At 39.2% G+C, this 24898-nt stretch overlaps 1 protein-coding gene across 3 annotated transcripts in view; it reads right to left on the bottom strand.

The window, feature by feature from the left end:
- The window catches only part of tln2a (talin 2a), a 103988-nt gene that overhangs the window by 57652 nt on the left and 21438 nt on the right, over positions 1-24898 (bottom strand). For all 3 annotated transcript variants that reach the window (XM_051939576.1, XM_022208967.2, XM_051939573.1), the window contains exon 2: positions 21841-21888. The gene's annotated coding sequence lies outside the window, so the exon portion shown is untranslated. The remainder of the gene's footprint in view (positions 1-21840; positions 21889-24898) is intronic.

Here is a 24898-nt window from a genome sequence, read left to right as displayed (position 1 = left end):
CTGAGCGTGACAAACATGTATTTAGAAACATTTTTGAAACACTAGAAATTCTGTATCATTGCACAAATCCACCGAACAACTACAGCTCCTGCCATAGTTCTTGCTTCTTTTTTTTGTTTGTTTTTCAGTCCCTTCATCTGTTTTGATCAGATTGCACACTGGCCTCACAGGACTACGTTTTATTTTTTGTATTTATTCACCTCTGCAAAATGACAAATCATTTAATATTCCTCTTTTCCACTGTATCGCTGTAGCATCAGCCTTTACATTGCTGAGGTATGGTTGGACGAACGGCAGGAGGGAGTACAGAGATAAGAAGAAGCAATGATGACACAGTATGATAAATTAATAATATGATGAAATTGTTACCAGTGGAAGTTGGAGCAGGTTCAGCAGAGTATCAGATATAAAGACTTATTTATGGCCGTGTACTACAGACACAGAAATTACTTCTTGATTTGAACATTTAGCATTGGCAAGGTTGTTTTTTTTGTTGTTGTTCTAGAAAATATGTCCCTCAGTTTATCTAAATCCTGTATTGAAGACGTCGCGATAAAAAGCCGTGAAAGAAGAAGACTTTAGGGGGAACATCTGGCTCAGAATGCACCAGACAGATGAAAAGAAAAAAAGTCAGAAAGTGTGCATTAACCATGAGCTCGGTATCAAGTAAGACCAATGTTTCCAAGTTCTGTGGCACTGCTTACGACATAGACTCGTACTACTACTTGTATTAAGTTTTTGAATGTCTCCTGTTTTGAATCTTTTGAATGAGACAAGACAATGAAAGAGAACTTTAAACTGCAATTGCAACATGCTCTAACCATGAGTAGCTTTCTCTTTTGTGCCTTGGATTTGTTGATGTGACAGCTGACACATCCAAATCAACCATAATATCCAAAGCTAGAATTATCGGCTTACGGCTGTATTTCTACAACAGTGAACAGTGAAGTTGCTGTTTACACCCATGTCTGTCCAGACTAATTTATTATATGTAGCACAATCATTTTATAGTGAGGCACCCAAGATTAGTGTTAGCAGTTTAGTATCTGACCAAATGTGAACTACGGTCACCGTCTCCTCTTCTGATTCTGAGGAATGGTGTTGAATATTGGCCAGGAAAGTGTTTTTGTAGAACATTATATCAGAATGAAGTTTGCCTTTTCTCATAAGTTCATTTTCTTGTTATAATTAGTATGTGAGTCCAAGAGCTATGGCCAAAGTGCGTTTTGTGGGGAAACAGTCATCTCTGACCACCAAAATCTAATCAATTAATTCTCAATTACAAATAAACATCTGTGCCAAATCTGAATAAATTCCCTCCTCCGGACACTGCTGTGCATGGAAAAATACCAAACATTTATGGAAGATACCAAAGGAATAAAACTTTCAACCATAAAGATTAACAATATTCATATATAACCATCTGAGGTCCCTCTGTTTGGGCAGTATACTTTAAGGATTTTTCTAGGTATCCAGAGAGAAAGTTGACGCACTTAAATATCCACAGAACACACAATACATACAACAGGTCCAATCAGGCAGTTGAATTTTCATTCCGTACAGCCGTCTAGCCTCCCTACAGGTGGTAACACTGATGATGCAGAAGCACAACGTTGGTCAAATAATCCCACAGACTATTCTAGGTCCCAAGTCAAATTTCAAGAGTTTAAACTGGAGGGCAATCTTCAAAAGACAAAAAAAAATGAAAAACTGTCTCTTACAGGATCTTGTTCAGCCTTAGCAGTACTGGGGAAATTGGCTATGTCACACACCATGTTTCATTTCTCCTTCCGTAAACCATTTTGAGCCTGTATAAGATGTGAATCCTCTGTGGATTGTAGTTTTTTTTTCACTGCACACAAACAAGACATTTACCATAATGACTGATTTGCCTCAAAGTAGCACAGCCCAAAACATCTTCATCTTTTCAAGCATCAAATTTTTCACGTGACTAAACACCGAAGCGCTTGGAATAAGAAATTATGAGCTTGATTGTGAGTATGACACTCAGACGGAGCCGTTTCTTTTTTAACAAAAATGAAGGTAAATCTCTCTTTCATCCTGCATCAAGACAAATCAGAGTCTCCATTGAAGCTGGATTACCACCAAAGCATCCTATCATACATTTTCCCTTCCCAGCGATGAGAAAGGATTTGCTGAGATCAAATGTGATTGTAAAAGCCCCAAAACACTTGAGTACAACCAACTCATTAGGCTGCTACCAAATCCAGTGTGGGAATACGGCTCCAGTGAGAACGCAGTATTAACAGTCATGGTGATGCAATCAGCTGTCTTTACTTGGAAAAATGGATTATTTCCTCATATTTTGTGTAACAAAAAAAAAGTGCAGAAATTGTCAAAGAAACACAATACGGTAATAATGTTTTGCAGCAATATCATCACAATAAACTCTGTGCAGAAGACTTTAACAAAAAACTATTCAGAACATGCAATTTGTTGCAGCCTTACATGTAATATTTACTTATAACAGCGAACAACCCGAGGACAAACCCAAATTATGCAAAAGCACATGCTCACAGTGATCTGGTGTCTGGTCACAAGGCAAAGTACAGGACAAACTACTATTATTTAGGTGTCTGGTGGCACTGGGAGAAGAAGGTGTTGGATCGACCCATCATCTGGGGAACATGAACATGAGTAAGCCAATTTCCTAGCAATTCTATAAAGCTGTTAGGAAAGTCATTCAAAGTGAGATATGTGAACCTCATGGGTGACCCAACAAAAAGTCATGAATCATTAAGATTCATCAAGCAGGAAACATGAATTCAAAGCACGAAATTCTGTGTTTCATTGTTTTTCTACGTAATGACACGTCTCCCATGTGTCTTCATAAGGTCCACACAATATGACAAGAGATCCTCATTTCCTTTTCCTCCATTTCCTTTCTCTATAGATCATACAGTGTGTCTCTGAATGAGCCTTTTGTGGTGTCAAAACAGGATAAGCAACATCCTCGCCTGACTACACATCGACCACCAAGTACGGAAGCAGTTCAACTTAAAGCGACATTGAAATAACCCATTTAGAGCAGATCTACAACCAGGTGGAAAGCCTGAGAACATCTCTGCTGTCTTTTGAATGAAACTTCAAGTCCACTTTGAAGGAAATGTGAAATGAAAAATAACTTGTAGAAAAGGAGTGTGACATAGAATCTTTAATGCAGTCCATTCAACGGAATAGGTCTACAGATATTTCAATCTGGACTAAGTAGTAGACAGACTGATCGACCACCACACAGGAAGCCATCCCACTAGTGCGGCTAACAATTATGTCTGAAGGGTAAAAGAAAAATCAATATCCGCTTAAACATCAGCTACATTTGGAATATTTTCACCACTTTACCCTGCTGTCAGACAGTGAACTGAAGCCATTGTATCCGCCAATGTTCTCTTCACGGCCAGCAGAATACTTTAACAAAAACTGTAATTTTACATTGAAGGACACTGCAGTTCTTGGTCTGATGCTGCCTTCATCGAATGGTTTGTGCCAATTGTGGGGCTGTAGCGTTTAAAAGAACGACCTTAGATTTAAACTAATCTGATTCATAATACCCTGTAAAAAAAAAAAAAAAAAAAAAAAAGCTGCTTTTGCAGTAAAATTCCAGCAGCTGTGGTTGCCAGAATGGTAAAGTAAAATTCCGGCAAAACATTTTCTACATTTACAGTAAAGAAACATATTGATATTGTTGTTTTTAGGGTTAAAAAACACGCTTAATTTCATGTTGTACTGTAGAGAAATTATGTTTTAACCTTTTAAAATTAAAAAATTTACATGAAAATAAAGTCTGTGTGTCCTATTTACAATATTACATTTTTCCATTATCAGCACAACAGCTAGACTATTGAACTTTAAATATATGTATTTTTTAGCAAAAATTGGGGTTAAAACTGTCATAAACACTAAAGCATATGTCTATTATTAACACAAAAGTACATCAATTTGCCCGGTAACAGACTGTAGTTTTTACATGTAATAAATGCAGAAATTGCCATGTTACTTGTTCTAAATATTGCAGCAGCATGTTTCCATTATCAATACAACAATAAGTACATTTAACTGGGAAAAACGATGTTCTTTTTGAGAATTAAATGCAAAAATTACAGCGTTGTTTTACATATTACTGCATTTTTCTATTAAAAACTGCGCAAGAGTCGGGAAATGCATTCTTTCAAGAGAAAAAAGAAAATCTAACAAACACACTTTTCTCCTGATGAGCCTATTTAAGGTGATTCAGTGTTATATAAACTGCATCAAACTGTTTTAGAGCTTACAGATTTTTACCGTCATGGTTTGACAGTTTTTCACCGTAAAATGTACAAGCATGTTTTACAGTGTATGTTTAGACGGCAAAAATACATTTTCCTACTGACCCCAACCACTGGAAGTAATATACTAACTATAGTTAAATGCCTCATATAATTCCACTTAACAATACATTTGTAATAACACCTTAATCTGAAAACTCCGTATATAAAATTGCCTGATTTGGTATTTCACAGGCTAAAGAGCCAGTGGGGGTCAATTAAAGCTAATAAGTTGATAACATAACAAGCACAGAAGCACAACAAGTTCTCACAACACAATTTACGATTCTACACAGCGAGAAACAAATAAAGCAAGCTTGACACCCCACTTGCATCTTGAGCTCCAATTGATTAGATGAAGGAGAGCTGCTCTTCCACTGATGACTACAGCAGTCTGCTAGCTCACTCTTGTCTTCATTTTTCTCCATGCTGGTGAATCCATCTGGGTTCTGGCCCGTCTGTTTGCCTGCATGCTTTATTTGCCTGCCTTGCTGCTTTATGTGACTGTACAACTCATCCACCTGCTGCACCAGGGAGGGAGCTGTCCATCTGCAGCTTTATCTGTCTATTTTCATTTCAGCTTTGCTCCACGACATCAATGCTAATTCATGCCAGACCACACCAGAGTGTTTAAAGCTGCCACAACATCAGGAAGCTCTTGCAACCATTAGTCAAAGTGAACTCCTCCTTAAGCACAGAATAAGGAGCCACTGCCCTCACACACCCAATCTTGGAAAAATAACAGACAGAGAACATATAAATCCATAATCATTATTACACTGTACACTCCTACACTGTCATACATAAGCTTCCAGCCCCCTCCTGACTTAAAACTCAACTGCACCAGTTACACCTACACTGCTTTGATCTACTGCAGGCTCACAGAACAAAGAATGCTCAACAGCAGCACTCGGCTGTAAGCACCATTTTTCATGTGATTGGCACGGAATTAAATTCATTCAGGGGGAATTTAATCAGAGGAAATGGGCTTTTAGTTAAATAATAAATGCAGATTTACAGACACATGTCACCCACATATAATATGTGTTAAATTCATTATGTTCACGTCATGTGAATCATCTGTCACTACTGAGCAAACATCATGCTGATGACATGCAACTGAAAGCTTGTGAAAAAAACCTGAAAGTTAGCCTTTAGTTAAGAATTTTTGGCCTTGCTACCAGCACGGCTTCAGAGATGATGATGTCTGTCGAATCTAATGACATTCCCATCAACCAGCTCTACTTTGTCCCGCTAATTAGTAAAGGCTAGTCATACCAAACTACCATTTTCTTGGTTTCTCAAAAGAAAAAAAACTTTGTCAGCTGCATCTTCAGACTGTGGTGGTTGTACTTGCTACATTTTCTCTTCTGAAAAGTTTCATTACTTGCTTTTTCATACTTATTGCTCTGCGGTGTCTGTCCCATATTGCACATTTGTCAATTTCCTGCATGCTGGCTGACATACGTGTGACAAAGACAAATGAAACCGAATTTGAAGCTGCAGTGCAACACATGTAAAGCGAGGACCGGTAAAGAAAAAACACATTGTTGGCTACAAAGGCATCTGCTGTATTCAAGCAGCCGACCCCTGAAGGAGGATTTCAGCCTTGTATCATATTTACCTTGAAAAAAAAATGACGATGTATATCAGCCTGCTGCCAGAGACACTGAGGCGGTGAGGCCACCAGGAAAGTTAATACCGTCTGCACTTGTATACTCCTCAGCAGCACAGTTGCCAGAAGGGAAAGAGAAGAACCCTGGATGTCTCTTTGAAGGAGCCACTGATGGTGGTGTACTCCCACTTCCCACCTCCATGAGCAGCCTCCGTCAGCTAGATGACGTGATTTTTCCTGTTTCATTTTAAAACAATATAATGTGGAAGTAAATTTACTCATGCCTTGGAATTTTCTTGGAAATTTCTCTGCTATTTCCAGTTTGGCCAACATTATACTTTAAAACAATTACGGGGAAAGATCGTATGAGGAGGTGCTACAATAAGATGCACTAACAGACTACACTGCCTCATAAGAACATATAAAATAGATAGACTAACTCTTCCTTGAACAACTACAGCAGAAAAATGTACTCAGAAATAAGAAAGAATATTTTAAGCACAAGCTGCTGACATTTTCACATTTACCTGCAGTGGAGTTTTTTGTATTGCTACTTTCTGAATCTGAATTCACTCCAGTACTTATGAACAAACACCTTAGCATCTGCTCAGCATCTGGAGAATTACAATCATAGATGTAAGCTTGAAGTGCACCCATGTGTTTGTTTTATATTAGTATTTGTGTGAGAGATGAAGCCTGCAGGTTGTACAACATTTGTCCCCTGACTTTGCCCTGTAGACTTTTCTCAAGATTTGTTGCAGTTTCACTGGGGTAATTATGCTGTCTCTGAGAAGCCTTGAAGTCAGGGAACAAAAGTCTGTGCACAGTGATAGATGGTAATAAAACTGCAGCGTCACTCTACAAGATGTGCACTTCTATGCATCTTGTATCTAGATCTATTTTTAGGCCTGTAAAAGGTAATACAATCAAGCCCTGAGGTGAATCTATATATTTTATGCCTGCGTATATGCACCACTAAATCGCCAGTCAGTGAAGTAAACTGCACCTCAATCAAACCTCAACCCCAGAAACATGAATGCTGCAGAGAGCCTTGATGACTGAATACTGTCTGCTCTTCTCTTCCACCTTTATTTGCACAGATATACACACATTTTTCACAGGGACAAGTTGATTGAGCGAACTCACACACCAGTAACCAACAGTGCACAGAAAAATAACTCAAAAATTCTTAAATGGAGCGTGAGCAATACTGTGTGAGGTCCTGATATTATTAGGAGGGACGTCGAAAATACCAAACAGTGCATTTAGGATTCCATGCTTGTAAGACTTCCTAACAGAATACAATAAACACTGCAAACCGTTTGAGTTTTAATAATTTATTGCTTTTACATAATGTAGCTTATTTTATTGTTTTTAGGTACTCTGTTCCTCAAATTTAGGAAGTGACACAACTGTTTATTGTTGGTCATCAAAGACACAAGTATGCCTGCCAAAACAGAATGAAACTGAATAAAATTGTGCACAGAATTACTTTAACTTTACATTCAGATTCACTCATCATTGTAAATCTATTGGAATCAATTGACTTTAGCACCTAATTTACCTATTTTAAGTGGCAGCGGAAGTCTGCCTTAAATGAGCAGGTTATCCAGACTCTCAGTGAACACAGTAAACTGTTTATCAAACATCTAATGATCTACCAAAATTGTTTCCAGGTTTGTGGTGACGATTAGGCTGCAGTCTTATTGTAACCAAGTTCACAAATGCACATCCAAGAGAACAAATGTTGACAGATGCCTAAGGATGGAAGTTTTTGTTACGCGTTTGAGGCAGTAACTCAGAGACATGGGCTTTGACAGACATCACACGCAAGGAGACTGAAGCAGAAAACACTAAAGAGTGAGAGGAAAGCAGGTTACATTTTGTCACTATGCACATACAGAATTCGTTTTCGTTTTCATTTAGAGAAAACTCCCATCCTCAGAGTTAGACAAAGAGCTCACGAGATGAAAGGAAAATGAGACCGAGCACTGGAACATGTAGCTTTTGTTCAATAGATCAATGAGGCAGAGCAGGGCCTGCTGGGAATGCCCAGACCCTATTACAGTAACATGGCCTCTAATCCAATAATAGAACAGCCCACAAGTCAAACAGGCCAATCCTAGAAGAGTTCTGGACCAAGGAACCTATTCAATATTTGGCCAGAGCATGTTGGTAGCCTAGTTTCAACACCGAGGCCTAACTGGACTAATACAGGCAGAGAGATTCTTCTTTCTACTCTTCTGTGGTTCACACAAGCAGCATTTCTGTGTTTAACTTAGCATCTTGCACTTCCAAATAAACACATTGTGTTCTAATTTGAAGGCAAAAAGCCTATTGATACTGACCCAAAGCAAAGCAGCTCGGTCCTGTTAAGTAGCACAGTGGCATGTACAGTACAATACAACCTTATCAGATGACAGTGGCATTCAATGTACACATAGCCCCAGGAGATGCAGTGAGGACGAGGAAAGCTGGGAACTCAATAGTGCCGTTTTCTAAATGAGTCCGTCTGTGAACAAAATCTAATTTAAAACGCTGCAATACATGATGAGACACACAGATTAAAAGTTCTAATTAGACATGTCTGTTTCACAAAATCTGTAAAAACAAATGCAGAGAGAGAGACAAAAAAAAAAAAACTCTCACTCTGGAGCCTCTAGGGAGGTACTAATGTGCTCCTGGAGCATGTTGCATATTGTGATCCATCTATTTTATATGCACTGCTACCGAATAATAATCATGCTGTGTAATGCACCACTTTGTCAGGCTTCACTGTTATCATCCTAAGAGCGGTTGTGATAGTGTAGCTGGTGCTGTTTTTTCCTCGTGAGTCTGTGTGAGCATGTCATCATGGCAAAATGTGGCCCTGGAGAAATGCACTGTACCAGGGACTACAGCGGCGGAGGTTTGGAATACTTTGGCAGGTGTGTGTCTGTAGACAGATTTTATCAACACAATAACACAAAGGCGTGTAGCTGAGATCAAAAAGAAGGTCCACATTGAGGTTGGGTGTGACCTCTGAGTAGTCACGTTATCATGCCATAATGTAGAAATTAGTGGATAGATACTACGGAGCTCCTCTCATGACATGGTAAAAAAATAAATCAATTGTGGCCACGATATAGCTATAACATGCCCACGAAATGCTACTTCGTTCCCACGAAGTAGGTACAACGTGCGCTCGAAATACTAATTTGTGGCCACGAAATAGGTATAACGTGCCCACGAAATACTAACTAATACTATTAATATCATTCCTGGACAGCTGGGTAAGCAAATCGAGCACACCCTCTCTACAACCTGCAATAATATGTGTACGGGCTGTACCTACGATATGTTCCTAAAATGTGTGTCTTTTCTTAGCTGTTCTAGTCCATATCTTGTTATCCCGCATTTAGGAAGTGTAGTGATATGCATAAAAATGTATAGGAACTATGTGAACACAGAGTGCAACCCGGACCTGTATTAATGTAACGCACGACTGTGTGTCAAGCTATGTAGTCCCCACTGAGACGTCAGTAAAACACTGGTTAACGCACACCTAACATATCCTCTATGTGCCTTCATCATACCACCCATAATACTACAGGAAGTTATTTATTTAGGCCTGTGTTTGATATTTTGTTGCAACGGGTAGCCTATCTACTGACGTGTCACCGGATTTACAAACTTTTTATCCTCATTCTGTTACTACATGTTGTTTTGTTGTGCTAATATGTAGCCGTAAACTCATTTGTGTCTGTAGAAGCTGCAGCCCTGCACACATATCAGGACACTTTCAAGAACAGCTGAGGGGTGCAGGCATACTACTAAGCCAGGTATGCTGAGCATAAAACCGGAGTTTTCTGTGTCACGAAGGTGTCTCTGTTTTAACATGACTAGATCACCATGCTAACTTATGCTGCAGACCAAACCTGGTCCGGACCACATTCTGTTCAGAGTTTCAGCTTGAAATCGTCTTCAAAAGAGCCTTTTTCACTGACCATCTCCTCTGAAAGTAGCATCATGTGTGTCAGACTCTCAGCTGAGGGAATAGATAGGCTATTTGAACCGTAGTGTTTAATGATGCTACCGGACGAAGCCGTGCAGTTACAGTAGCGCTCTCTGTATACGTTGCCAAGGGAACCAGTAGCCTATCAGTGATCAGAATTTAACACTGATCACTGACAAACAACATGTAGTAACAGGATGACGATAAAATGTTTGTAAATCGGGTGACAAGTCAGCAGACAGGCTACCTGTTGCAACAAAGTATCAAACACAGGCCTAAATAAATAACTTCCTAAATGCAGGATAACAAGATATGGACTAGAATAGCTAAGAAACACTTATTTTAGGAACATCACGTAGGTACAGCCCGTACACATATTATTGCAGGTTGTAGAGAGAGTGTGCTCGATTTGCTTACCCAGCTGTCCAGGAATGATATTAATAATATTAGTTAGTATTTCGTGGGCACGTTATACCTATTTCGTGGCCACAAATTAGTATTTCGAGCGCACGTTGTACCCACTTAGGGAGGGACCAGTTGCAAAGCACTGTATAGTGTCTTCATGGGATGTTTTAAGGGGTGTACAGGGTGACCCAAAAGTTTGGAAACAAATGAAAAGTCCATAATCCAAATAATATAATGTTATTTCAATAAATCAGTACCACAGATATATTCAGAAGAGTAACAGATTAGTGTAAAACAAACATATTTCAACATGTTCATGTTTGTTTCTTATACAAAGTTGTGAACGTTTCCACCACCTGGTTACACTGGTGTCTTCTGGAATATACCTTCATTTATGCTTAGGAAGGTTCCTCAAACTGGCCAGTAAATGTTGTCTCATAGTACTTTTGGATGCTTAAAAAAATTAAAACTGTCAGATACTTTACCATCAAGAGTTTTGAAATCTGACACTGATGGCCTGCATTTTGAAGTTATGCTCCAGCATACCTGGACCTTATGGTTCTATTAATTTTCTTCAGAAGTTAATTGCAAGTTATTGCACTCGGCAAATACTATGCTTTTAACTTCTTTTATTATGCTATAACAAAAATGGGTAAAATAAGAGTGAATTCATGCACCCCCAACTCAAATAGACACTGCAGTTAAACTTTGTTTCCAAACTTTTGGGTCACTCTGTATGCTTGCCGTCAGTGTGTACTGATTACTTATGTAGTCAGGTAGTAATGATTACCGAGTACTCATGGATAGGAACGTCAACATGTCAGGCATCACAGACGGGTTGATTCCACAACAAGACCAGCCTTTTGGAAGACAATTCATGCCAATTTTCTAAATATTGAATCTAAAGCATCATGTTACAGGCAGAAGACAGCATCCTTGACTCCAATAACGACTGTTGAAGACAGATGTAGAAGCCCTATGGTACAGTCTTCTCAATAAAACTTTAAAATGTTAGTTCAGACTTAGGTTTCAATTTGTGTATAAATCACCTCAGAATGAACCTTTATGTCTGCATAGGGAGCATGTTCTTAGCGTTTTTACATGACCACCGTAGGTTCTTCTACACGTTTAGAAGTGAAAGGGGAGGTTAGCGCATGTTCAACTCATTGCAATCTGCAGCTTCACTGTTACACTTTTGCCATTGTATCTCAGGGCTAACCACTGAGTTTGAGGACATCATTGGAGTTGCTGAAACATAAAAATGACATTTCCTAATGAGACACAACTAGCTCATATGATAGCGTGTGATCAGTTGTTTGGTTACTAGGGAGGCCAATGTTTGCAGGTTGCATAAAAACACAAAAACACAATATTCAATCAATTCCATGCACTCTTATTCTTGAGCTAATGCTTTTCTGAATGCTTGAAAAAGACAACACCCTCAAAACGCTTTTTAATAATGACTATTGCTCATTATTAGCACCGTCTGAGCAGCTGAAAGCTTGCTGGCCTCTTCGATTGCTCGTCATCTCCATTGGCCTTTCAAGTGTTCTAATACATCCAGTCAGTGTTTTCTCAACTACACACACTCCCACATATGCATAGGGGTCTTTGCTATTATTCCATGATGAATCAGTTTCTAACTGTTTACCAATTAGATGCACATCTGGAACAAGGCAGCGTTTTCTTCTGAATAACCTCAGCTGCCAATAAATCCATTTTTATCACCACTGCCTCATATCCATGTAAACGCAGTGTAAACAAGACATTCAAGGCTCCCTCGGACTACTCATCAGGCAGAAATGAAATTGATCTAAAGCACACAGCCTTAGTCTCACACACACACACACACACACACACACACACACACACACACACACACACAGTCACACACAGTCACACACAGTCACACACAGACGACTCAACTGGCACAGTTAGGAATGAGGTCATCATCCAGCAGGCTGAACGGGGCGGCAGTGGACAGGAGGTCGAAAGAGTGGCCGTGTGACTGCACAGTCAGTTGAGAATGCAGGGCGAGGAACCGAGTAAAATACCACTCTGCTCTCTGTAAGTGTATCTGAATGAAGCAGCAATGCCTTATTATTGGCCATAAGGCTCCAGGTTCACACAGTCTCATGGTGAATTAAATGTTTTTTGAGTGTACATGAGGCCAGACTGATCGGAGGTCTTTCAAATAGGCCAAACAGTACAAAGTACAGGCACACATGCATCAGGTTTCAAGGTAAAGCTGTCAATGAATATTTACACTATGGGTCTGTGGCCTACGTAGCTTTCCTGTGTTTGTATCAGAGCAAACAGACTAAAATATTTAAGAGAAACCCCAGTTTCAGCTGTTTTTAGCCTCAGAGAATCTTCTGATAAATACATGTTGGTAAGAAGTGCGGCTGAAACAGTTGCAGGACTTTGAAAATGGGCGCACAAATCACATTTTCATTAATTCGTTTCTAAATGGCATGTAGCCAAAGTGGACTGCAGAACAATAATAATAAAATAATTATGTGCCTGATAACAATGCAAAGCACCTACCTATTGTTTTTATTCTGCTGCATCACAAACATTAAGACAGACTGCATTTTTAACTTGATTTACATGCAAACTAAAAACTAAGAGTTTAATTACTCTTCATCATAGCAACATGTGCCATACACAAAGACATGTAGGATATACGAACATTCACATCTACACATCCCCTCTGTGTGAAACGAAACCTTCATGTGAGAAATAAAGCCTGTTGGCATAATTATCCACCTGGCTGGTGGTGGGGTCAGGTGACAGACTGCATACTTCGTGAGAGACACAAACTACAAGTCTTTTGTCTGTCTGTGTGTTTTGCATGCACACATTTGTATGCATGTGAATATGTACGAGCGCGAGCAAAAAAGCTTTGGCAAATACTCGAGGCAGGCAGGTGACGCATCTCTGTCAGCAACAGCTTCAGTGCAGGTGTCGAGTTTCATGCAGAGGAGAGGAGAAGCAAACAGTCCAACAAATCCAACACAAAGCTTGTTGGTAATACCTCATTCAATGTAATATAACACACAGTCGGCATGATAACGTGTTGTTATTATCTTGTTTTTTGTAGTTGTTGTGTTCTTATGTTCCCATAGAGTGAACAAAAAAACGGTATAAAACACCTCGAAATTTCAACCAGGGAATTGGTTTGAAATATGATCCCAAACTACAAACGGTTTGGCATGATTTGTGATACAGATATCAACTTTGACGGCTATCTGAAAACAAGCCTGGCTATGTAAGACAACACATCCAACAGCAACCACTCAGAGTTAATCTTGTATTACAACCCTGACTTACTCCCACATTACAGTTTTCTTTTAAAGGCCACAGCTTTTGTTTTCTATTTGCAATATGGATTCAGCTTGTAACTACTCTTTTGCTACTAGAGGATGTGTTCAAACACAGGTTGCCATGGTTACAGAGGCTGGCTGTAGCCTAATATCTGATCTGTTTTATAAGACACTACACTAGAGTTTAAGTAATATTTGCTGGTTGACATATCTGGGAATCAAGCATACTAAAAAGGTCAATAATTCAAAATTTACCAGAGAAATTAAGTCAGAGCGGTCAAAGTCTTAATCAGATCATAGCGGGACCACTACTGACTAATGAAATACTTCTATTTGAAATTTGTAGATCTTGAAAGTGGAATGAGCCAGCTTTCATTGCCCATTGTGAGGCAGCTATAAAAATCTGTCATTCCATAAAATGAGTACTTAGATCTGCAACCCCATTAATGAAGGAATGAAAGAAACCACTAAAGGGGCAATATGCGAGATTTTGAACATAAATATAGGATCAATATAACAACAAACAAGTATTTGTTATGTAAAGATATAGTAAAGCAAGGCCAATTAGCAGCAAAATAAAAAAAATACACAGCTTCACTGTTCTATTTTTTGGCAGTCAGCACAGCTGCATGTGCATGTTAGTGGAACTGAGTTCCTCCCACTGAAACTGTTGACCCTCCCTGAATGAATAAATAGACTGAGCGACCGCCTACACTGCACTGTCAAAACGAGAGAGCAATGGAATTGACAGTAAAAACTAAACATGCTCAATGTATTGTACAAAGCTAGAGTGGGCTAACGGGTGCATCTGGATCATTGTTTTGGCTCTTGTGTACACAATCGTTTGGTCATAAATAAAGCGCAAAGGGAGAGGAAGGTGTGGCCAATGCTTACATCTGTTGTGGCCTGAGATGTTAGTGCTCCAATGATTCTGAAAGTCACAGAGCACCAGTGATTAAATAATCAACAGATACATAAAATCAATCAATATCTTCATTGACGCGACAGCTGGATCTACATTTTTTATGGATAGATGAAAGTCACTACAAAGCTTTCTTTGTTAATTGTCTTTCAAACTCATGAGAAAAATCAAAGCAAATCTGCCTGCCCTATAAGCATGAGCAGAAAAGCAGAAAACTGAAAGTCTGAGTGTTAATAGCTGTGGATTTGTATATGGATTCCCCCCTCCTAACACACCGTTATGAACAGCATCACCTCAGTCCATTTTTCTTGTTCCAAACTGGCTGCTACTTGTTGCCTCAGGTCATGATAAAGATTCAGAACACCATGCCTCTGCCGTGTGAAGACACACCACCATACGATGAAGGTCTGTGTGCAGCATCAGAAATATACATAGACATCCACGCACAACACTTTTTCTACCAAAACAGCAAGGCTATTTCAAACACACAACTAGTAAGCATACAGTCATATTATAAAAGATCAGAATATAACTCCGTGTTGATGCTGCTTTGTCATAAATATGAATCTAAAGGAATCACATCTGGTGAAAGCAGCACACTGCAACAGTGCCACATCCTTTACTTAAGTACAGATAATGCGGTAAGAATAAACTAAAAACTAACAACTTGTACTGTCTATAATCCGTGTTAGGTTGGTTTCTGGACTGGAACTGCAAGAGGCAGGCATGAGTGCAATCTGCAGCAGCAGACACACATAAGAGATTAATTATGAGCACCCAAGGGTCATCCAAGCTCTTCTGCAACTCTGTGTCGAAACACTGACCACAAACAAGACAATCTAAATAAAAGGATCAGTGTACAAAGCATTTTCTCTGAGAAATAAATTAATACATAGCTCAAGGGACCGCACCACTTCCTCTCATTCCACCAAGCTGTCTGAACACTTTGTGGGACAGCTGACCGACATTCATCAGTGACACAGAAATGCAAGAGTCACCAAACCAGTCACAGACCACCCAGCCTGTTAAATCTTCATCACATATGTGACTCACTCCATATTAGTGTCAGTTCTTCCCAGCACTGTAGGTTCTGAACAGACAGGAGAAAGTGAACATAGATGTGTGAATGAATGTGCACTTGTAACAACAAACATTGCTACGCTTTGTGTCGAAACAAAGAGATCCAACTGAACAGATCTACAACTTGTTATAAAAAGGCTGTTCTCTGGGGAAACGTTGTCGGGAACGATTCTAAAAATTATTTAAATAACGGTGTAGGTTGGCCTGCAATTCATCCCAGCCATTTATACTTTTATGATATTTGAGTATTTCCATTTTGTGCCTTAAAGCATATGAAAAGGCTTTACTTTTGAGTCCTTAAAGAGAGACGATGTGACTTCTGCAACAAGAAATAACTCAGTCTTCCTCTTTCAAATACAATTGCAAATCTTCGACAATGAATCGCACGATAGTTCAGTTCAAAACAGAACCAGGGTTTTCAATGCCACAGTCCTATTTGTTCTGATATGACACGTCTATTATGCATTCCATATTAGCAAACCTTAAGTAATTATTACACATTTTAAAGGGCATTCCTGAGCCAGTCTGTCACTTCTCCATGTGTGCTACTGTTGCAGTAACTTAGAATTTTGCCTGGTGTCGTTTAACTGCTATTGAGGGAAAAATACATAACTTGGCTCTGAGCATACTTTGGTCTGATTACTTCCGTTTTTCTGCTTCAGAAAAATTATGAATGTAGGCGTAACTTGTGCTGGAGTCTACAAGTCTACACTGTGGCATTACCAGAGAAGAAGACCTGTTTTAAGACAATCCTGTTTCTAAAAGGTTGAGGCAGACAAGAAAGTAAGATCAAGGAAAAAAGTGTCTCTGGTTCAGACTTGTGACACTTTTGGGCATCTGCACTTGCAGCGCTCCTAAGCCCTGTAGTTGCATGGGCAAACCATAAGGAGACAGTGAATCAATAAACACTGCTGTGTCGTAAAGGTTAACATAATCTCTGCGCTTCGGCATGCTTTGAAAGTTACTGGGAGGATTGTGTTTCTTGTAGAACTGTCTGGTTCAGTTAAAGACCAGAGATAATTCTTGCTGTCAGACCAAGATTTAGTTTTCACTGAATCCCTTTCCTCAGAAATAATTCCACAGTCCTCTGGAGTACAAAAGCGATCCATGATTTACATACTGTACGGAAGAATCATCTGAAAACCTTTAAGTAGTTAATAATGTTATTATTGCAGCAGCACCATTTCCAACTAAGGTATTGACAGTGATGTATAATGAGGCATGATTTAAGATGATAATGGGACTACAGGTCAGCCAGAACAGACTGGGCTTTAATCATTATCAGACAAATATATATCAGCAGTTAATAGTTCAGATCAATATTCAAGGCTGACAACAGCAACAACTTACGTTCTGTATCACGGGGAGACTTCAGTGTGCCTAATAGAAAGTCTGCCTATTCAAGGTCAGCCTTTTCTGTTAAAGCTACTAATGAATGGAACAAGCTCCCTGACAATCTAAAGAATAACGATGATTTTCTAAACTTCCAACGTGAGGTCAAAAATTGGCTTTTACAGCATCAGTTTTGCACTCACTAAAATATGGAGTAGACAGTAATAGTAAAGCTGTTGCACATTATTATCTTACACTTTGACTATTCTGCATTTTCTGTGCATTTTTGTTCTCTATGAATTTTATGTGTATTTTTTTATGAATTTTATGTGTTTTTAATGTAATATTTGTATTGTATTCTATATTGTATGCCATCTTTATGACTGCAATATTTTATTATCTGTCAGTGTTATGTATTTTTATTGTGCTAAGGACTGCAGATGGAAATTAGCTCTGTGCTAAATCTGGTGCAGACATCTTTTTAATGTTACTCCACATTGTTCTTTTAAATAAACTAAACTAAACCAAGAAGTGTGTGCAAGAAAGGTGATTGTTCCAAATATACTAGGGTCAGACTTCAGTAATTTCTTGGAAAACTCACACACAAAGTAAAGTATCATTTGAGGACAGAAAGAGATTCAAGGGGGAGACCCATGATGGCCGTCTAGATCTGAATGCCAAGAAGGCCAATGGGTTTCTGGACGCCGATGCGTGCTCCATTTGGCAGTGATGCAGCTGGGATTGCACAAGCTTCGAAATGGCACGGCCACTCACTCTGGCTGGAAAAAACAGGTGATTCACTGCTACGGTGCAAGTCAGCTGCCGTGGTTACGGCCTCAGTCGCCCCCACCAGGAGACATGACCGCTGCTTACTGGTAAAATGTCTGGCAGTGGAAGGAATGCAGTGATAGCGTGGAAGAGTCGGGACATCATGTGGTCAAGAGCCAGCAATGTTCCATGGCTAGCAAAAGTCACTGAGACCAAATCTCCTGACCACTCTAGACACATTGCCACTCGGAGGCTCACTTGTCCGGACAACACTGACAGTTCAGCTCTAACTAGAAGCTGCACTAGTAAAAAAAAAAAAAAAGAAAGCACCATCACACCCAGGACTCGTGGGCTGTTCTTAGATATAACAAGCTTCACACTCTGAGGCAACTTCCTTAGAAAATAAAATAATGAGCAAACTATTATAGCATCAAGCAGGTAGCTTTCTGCTCTGCTGAGTGTGAGATCACCGCTCTCTTTACCAAGTACAGCACAGAACAGCTTGTTTGGGAACACTTGGCACCGCTGCTGAATGATGCCACTCTGACTCAGTAGTTCCACAACATCTGGTCATAATCAGACATGACCATCTACTTTACAGTCACCATGGGGAATAAAGTGTGTGTCAACTTTTACGCAACTGCAAGGCACTTTATGGACTGATACAGTAATACAATGTTATTATATACCTGGAATTTAAATATCTATACATGTACTATTTTAAATATTTACATTTTTGCACTTCTGTCTGGTTCCCGGCCCAGTGTGCTGTTGATTTTTGGACCAACCATCACATTGGTCGAGCTGGAAATGGACTGAATTCAGCTATCTTCAGCACAGGCAGACATTTCTCTTTTAGGGAAAAATGTGGCCAATCTGTTTTGTTGCTCTCACAGGCCTATACAATTAATTGATCTACTTGGCAAGAGAGTGGCTGACGGGACAGCAATGACATCCATTCAAGGCTACGCCATGTGGAAAAAGTGGGATGTTTAAAACGCAATAAACCTCCTCCTCACCCTAACTGGAGAAGCAAAGATGTGCCAGTTAAATGTTTTATCCCTCTTGGCTGATGAAATAAGTCAAAGTTGTGCTGGCAACAGTCACAGAAAAGAAACTGATTATTGTTAATAATAACTTAACTGGGATCGTGTCTGATCAACGGCAGAGCTCCAAGTCGTATACAAACTTTAAAATGGAGGTTTTACAGCCTGTGTGAGTGTAACTGAATTCCTTTCAAAATGAATAAATTATGGAAAGCTGATCTGCTGCTTGGTCAGACTGCTGCTTTGCTCAACTACCGACACAAACCCCGAAATAAAAAGCAAAGCATCCAGTTTAAAATATGCTTGCGGTGTTTGTTATGGACTACTTAATGACGTACAAAAGCAGAATAAAGGAAAGGTAGCGGATGTCTTGAGATCGCTTTAAAATGGTAAATACTATGAAACGCATGAAATATGGAAAAGCAGCAACATTTACTTTCAGTGCTTTGTCCAAACACGGCTTAATTAGGTGAGCTGATACTAGAATAATTAGCGGTGAACAAACATCTCAGATTGTCAACAGACTGGACAGTGAACAGCTGGTGAAGGCTGATCACATTGGTTGAGTAGACCCATGAGATACAAGGTTAGCCTGAAATACTCAAATATTAGTTTGTTTTCAAAAGTCATGCCTGTTTTGGCAGCTCAACCTATAGTTCTCTTCATTAAGGACACCATCCTTCTAGTACTATTGGTTTTAATCAGTGGGAAAATACTTTATGTTAAATGACAACTGCATTACATTCAAAACACAGCTAATTTGGAGTTCAAACACTGCAGGAAAACAATCGGTTTTCTGTCATCCTGCCTTTTTGACCACCTCAAGTAGACAGTTTCTGCACACAGAGGAATAAACCAGAGTATAATTCAGATGTTACCACATCGAAAAGACACTTCTTAACCTGTGGTCCTATTATATCTTAGCTTTGGGCTCAAAGCACATCTGAATATAGTGAGATCTGGCTGTTTGCTGAAGCATGGCATAAGACAAATAAACATCAGAGCTCATTAATTGCTGGAAAACTAAAACACACAGCAACTGTAAACTCATTTGTGGAGTGGAGCACGGATACAGAGAAGCTGGGCACCAGATGCTGCCTGGTAATTGCCCTCTGAAAGCAGCACATCGAACCAGCTTGAAAATCTAAGTTATCATGTGCTGCCAGAGAGATGCAAGAAGATACACAAACCCATTTAATTTAATCACAAATTCTATTAACTTCTATTAGTTACTAAAAAGTAAAGTGTAAAAAAATTAAAGGTTGTACAGTTCTTGACTTTTTTCTAAACAATTTATTATTATTATTTTACAGATTTTCCCTGTTGTGTTAAATTACAGATTTACATGCTAACCATAAAAACTGTAAATAATATCCACATTTAAAAATCTGTATTTTTACAAACAGTAATTTATTCTTTAACGAGGCAATTTTTGCTGTATTTAAATGGCGGGGAAATTTTTTGACAGAAAAACTATGTAGATCAATTACTGAACAATGGAAATAACTTTTACCTATTTTTTTCATTTCCATGTATTTATTTCGAGCATGTTATTAACATTCAATGAATGATTTGCAGAAACAACTAAATAGTCCATCATGCTTCTCATATAAGGAGAATGAGAGGAAAACAAAAACTTCAACATGTTCGAAAGGGAGTGGGAAGAAGTTAAAACTTATTTAATCCCTCCCCTAAAATCCCACCTATTGTTTGTATGGATTTTTCCTTGCTCTGTTGAATTACAAATAGTATTTACTCAAATCACTGAATAAAGTATTGATATACAAGGTAACTCCATTAAAAAACAGCAAATATCCGCGTCAATACATTTCAAAAATAGTACATTATTCTTTTAGAGTGTGACCACAAAATTACACTGCTTCCTGTACTTACTTCTATTAAAAAAATATATACTATTTTCATTACAATAGCCATTATTTTCACTAGTTTTACATTTCTTCAAAAACATATTACGGTATTTCATTGATAAACGTTTTCTGCCAAAGGCTGAACTTCCTTTTTGTTTTTACAGATTTTTTATTTTGAATTTTTTTGCAGTGTAGTGAACAGTCGTTTGCGTTCACAAACTAAATCACACAGTAGCTGATAAAAGTCCACCTACCAAGTAGGCTTTGCACCAGGTATTTCTGGCTTACACACACACACTCTTCATTGCTGGGTAAACGCAAATGGAGCGGAAGTAGCTGGTTTACTTGAAGCAGCTGCCAGCACTGATGCATCATACTAATTTAGAGTGAGCTACACAGGTGGAGTGCATATGACGTGGGTCCATCACCCAGCTTCCACTGCAGTCTTGTGATTGTGTAAGTTAAGAGAGTGACTCATGAAGACAGAAAAAGAAAACAAACTGACAAAAAAATCAAAATATAAGTGCCAGAAAATACTGAGAAACTGTAGCTGCTGCTGCTGTTAAGCGCAACGGAGAAAAGCAAAGAGCCTCCAGGATAAAACCCTAAAATCCTCAACAATATGCTTCCAAATGGCTCCCTGGCACCTGGAAACTACTCCTCTTTATCTGGATGAGTCTTGCCAGGACAAACATGGAGCACACGACGGAGAGGTCCCGTGTAATTGTACACCAACGGTGACACTGAGGCCGGGTAGTATATCTCCAGCATAGCCTACAGCATTACAGTAGCAGCCATACTAAGTGTAACCCAACTACCCAGAACACTGATATGTGAGTTTCTATGAGGTGGAACATCGCAGCATTGCACCGATACAAGAACAGGTGCAGCTAAACAGGATGATTTCATTGGCTCCAAGTCTGTGTCAACAACATACAGTCAGAGCGCAATGCTTCTTTCACATTTATTCAGATGTGAGATTTCACACTTTAATTCAATTTAATGGAAATCACACATTTTCAGCTGCTTCAGTTTCACGCTTAAGTGGCGCACATCATCTGTAATGACATTTTCCATCTCTGCAGCTACGGTCCAAACAGAAGCCTGAAAAGCCATCCTGTCACTCTGCGTCTTCCTGTCTCCATTAACGGCCTCTTACCTTATTGCTGAGGACAATGCAGCCTTGGATGTCCGCTGATCTTCACAGCTGCAAAACAAAGGATGGATTTTTATGAGACAAATGCACCGAAGACACACAGGCAGGTTAACATGCAAAGATAATTACTTTTTTTATTTGCTCTGTATACAAATGGAAGAAATGGATCCCACAGCAGGAGTGTTCATGCTCCATTAAAATCTAAAGGCATAAATGCCCTGCACTATATTTTTAGATATTTGTAATAGGCTGTGCCATGTTTGGCAGCACATAAGGATAAGATACACTCACGCTAAAGCATAATTATGATATGGAAAACAATTACAGGCTTGCTACTGTACAGAGTTGAGCATCCGGTTAAGGAGACGAGTGCACATTTAATTAGCAGGTCCATCAAAAACAGGAAACAAATCACAATTGAATTAGAGGAATAATTTAAATGCTGCATAAAGTGAGGAGGTCCAAAAACAGCACGAAGCTCAAATGACAAAAGAGCTCTACATTAATGGAAACAATATTTTTCTAAGCAGACGGGCGCATACAGCATACAAGGCACATGCATTATTAAATAGTGAAATATATTAAACCTTCACTGTGTTAAACATTCAACACTTAAAATATGTTCAAGCTCGTTTCCCTGTCACATGCAGATGACATGTTCACTAAAAACCTTATCAGTCACTTTCTAAACAGTCTGAACTTGCTCTAAGGGACTGAACTTGAATTACGTGCTGGTGACTTCTTGGTAGAGTTCAGGACAAATATTTACTCGACACAGATTTTCTGGAGAGAGTCTGGAACGGCAATGTTATCAGGACGGCTGCTGAATTGGTTACAGCTAGCATCACATCCACTGCAGTCCACCTCAAGCAGCTAAAAAATGCTCCACAGTTCTCTGAAACGAGGAAACCTGCTCCAACCACACAGTTTTGTGACAGCTGAAGGGAATATAAGAAATAATCAGCAGTGATATTTTCATTTAATGATAACTAACCAAAGTTTTTGTTATGAAGAATAGCTAAATAAAGCTTCAACTGCCTATTTATTTCTAATTATCTGACAGTAAAGTTTGAGTTCAGAACAAAGATGGAGAGCTTCTAAATTTAACTACAAGATCTGTGTTAACTAATCAGAAGCGATGGGTAATTTCACTGAAGAGCTGCCTACTAAGTGTCTGCAAACAAGGGGAAGAAAACAGTCTATTAAACTCTTATGAAGTGGCGCTCATTTCTTAACTAAATAATCTCTCTAACTGAAAAAAGGCACCATAATTAAAAGCAAAGAGTTATATTTTGTGATTTGGTTTGTGATTTTTCCTGCATAGAGGGATTCTTTGCACCCCCTGTAAAAAGGTTTCAAAGACAAACCGCTAAAAGCAAAATGATACAAATTCAGCACAAAAACCAACTCAATGTCTTAACCAGCTTTGTTAACTGGAGTTTCGCATATCTAAGCATGAGAGGCTTTTTTACTTATGAAAATGGTCAGAAATACATAGATTTACGTCAAATAGCCAAACAGACACTCATCCTGCTTAGTGTCCGGTGTACGACCCTGAACTAGCTCCACCTGGTTAGCTTTGTGTGCCATAACCACTATTATTATGAGTAAATCATATCAATGCCAGAATCTCTCAGTCCCTAAAATTAGCATTGGCGCTAAAAATCCAGCATCAGTCGGACTCTACAACAGGGAAATGATTTTTGACTTCCGAATAATGTCTTTACTACTAACAGCTTGTTAAAACGCTGTTAATCTGTCTTATAGCCTCGCTGAAATCATTATGACTTAAAAATTGCATTATCTTAAATAATTATTAAATTTTTTAATCATTCAGCAGCTCCAAGCAGAATCATAATTATGTCTCTTTAGTTTTATTTCTAGCATCTTTTACTTGCACTAGTAAAAAGCTACAGTCCATTTATCCTCGGATCCAGTAGTTGTGTATGTGGCACATCGCTGTTCTGGACTGGAATAATCAATAGCTGGACAAGCACAATATTTCACAATAGGCAGTGTGGATTATTACACCTGTCCAGGCAGTACAGTATAATGCTCATAGCCAGAGTTAATGACACGAGCTGCAGCCGCTCCACTGACAGGCTGGAGGACTGATGGGGGACAACTGAGAGACACTCTAAAGGTGGATAATCAGAGGGAGAAGCAACACACTGCAGGCTCTCACTGTCGTGCTTGTCCCGTCTCCCCCGGGAGGCTTTGCACGCACTGCAGTTACATCAGCACTCGCATTCTCACAAACACTCCAGAAGACTGTGCAGTAATGCACCAGCCATGCAAACGTACACAACACTGAAGTGATCCGATTTCAAAAAAGGCAAAATGTCACAGGAATAAGTGGATTTCACAGGAAAACTGCACCTTAATCCATCAACGAATACATCCAAGAATGACAAACATCATAAAATTAGAGGGCAAGTTCAAAGAGAGGCATTCTGATGAAAGCCAGCAGTGACTAGAGGTGCTGATCATCACCAACTATTCTGATTAAACTCCTTCATAGCTCGGTTTTTGCTCAAGTGGCTTCCAGCAACAATCGGTCACTGATTGGCTGACGTTGAGGTTTTAGGTTTCTCACTGGGAGGCAACTTATTCACATAACGACTCATTTTTTCAAGTCCCAATCAGGATGTCAAAAAAATACATCACATCAATAAATGTCCATTAAAAGAATGATCACTGGCAGAAAAAAGGGTTTAGGAAAGTCGCACTGAATGCAGTCCTGTTTTGGGGCCATTTTTCATTTAGTTCTTAGTTTAGTTTGCAGGATATTTTGCAGGATTTTGCCAAGAATTCTTCTCATTTGACAACATGTAGAGTTTTCAGTCGAGCACATTTCAACTTTAATGCTAATAACTTCAGAGACTCCAGCGTGTTATGCCAGCAGTGACTAAGGCAGCCTACATTAGCCACCGTCACTAGCCAATATGGCCTATATGAGTTGTGCAATTGCGAAGGTTTAAGGCATGCACGGCCTGCCATCTGCACGGGATTCTTAAAGAAAAAAAGCATGTATGTCTGCAGACGTACACTCTAAGTTAAA

Source organism: Acanthochromis polyacanthus, chromosome 2 (genome assembly GCF_021347895.1).
Source record: "Acanthochromis polyacanthus isolate Apoly-LR-REF ecotype Palm Island chromosome 2, KAUST_Apoly_ChrSc, whole genome shotgun sequence".
NCBI classification, from domain to species: domain Eukaryota; kingdom Metazoa; phylum Chordata; class Actinopteri; family Pomacentridae; genus Acanthochromis; species Acanthochromis polyacanthus.
Note: the sequence above shows the minus strand (reverse complement) of the source record. Positions and strands in the feature narration are given on the sequence as shown.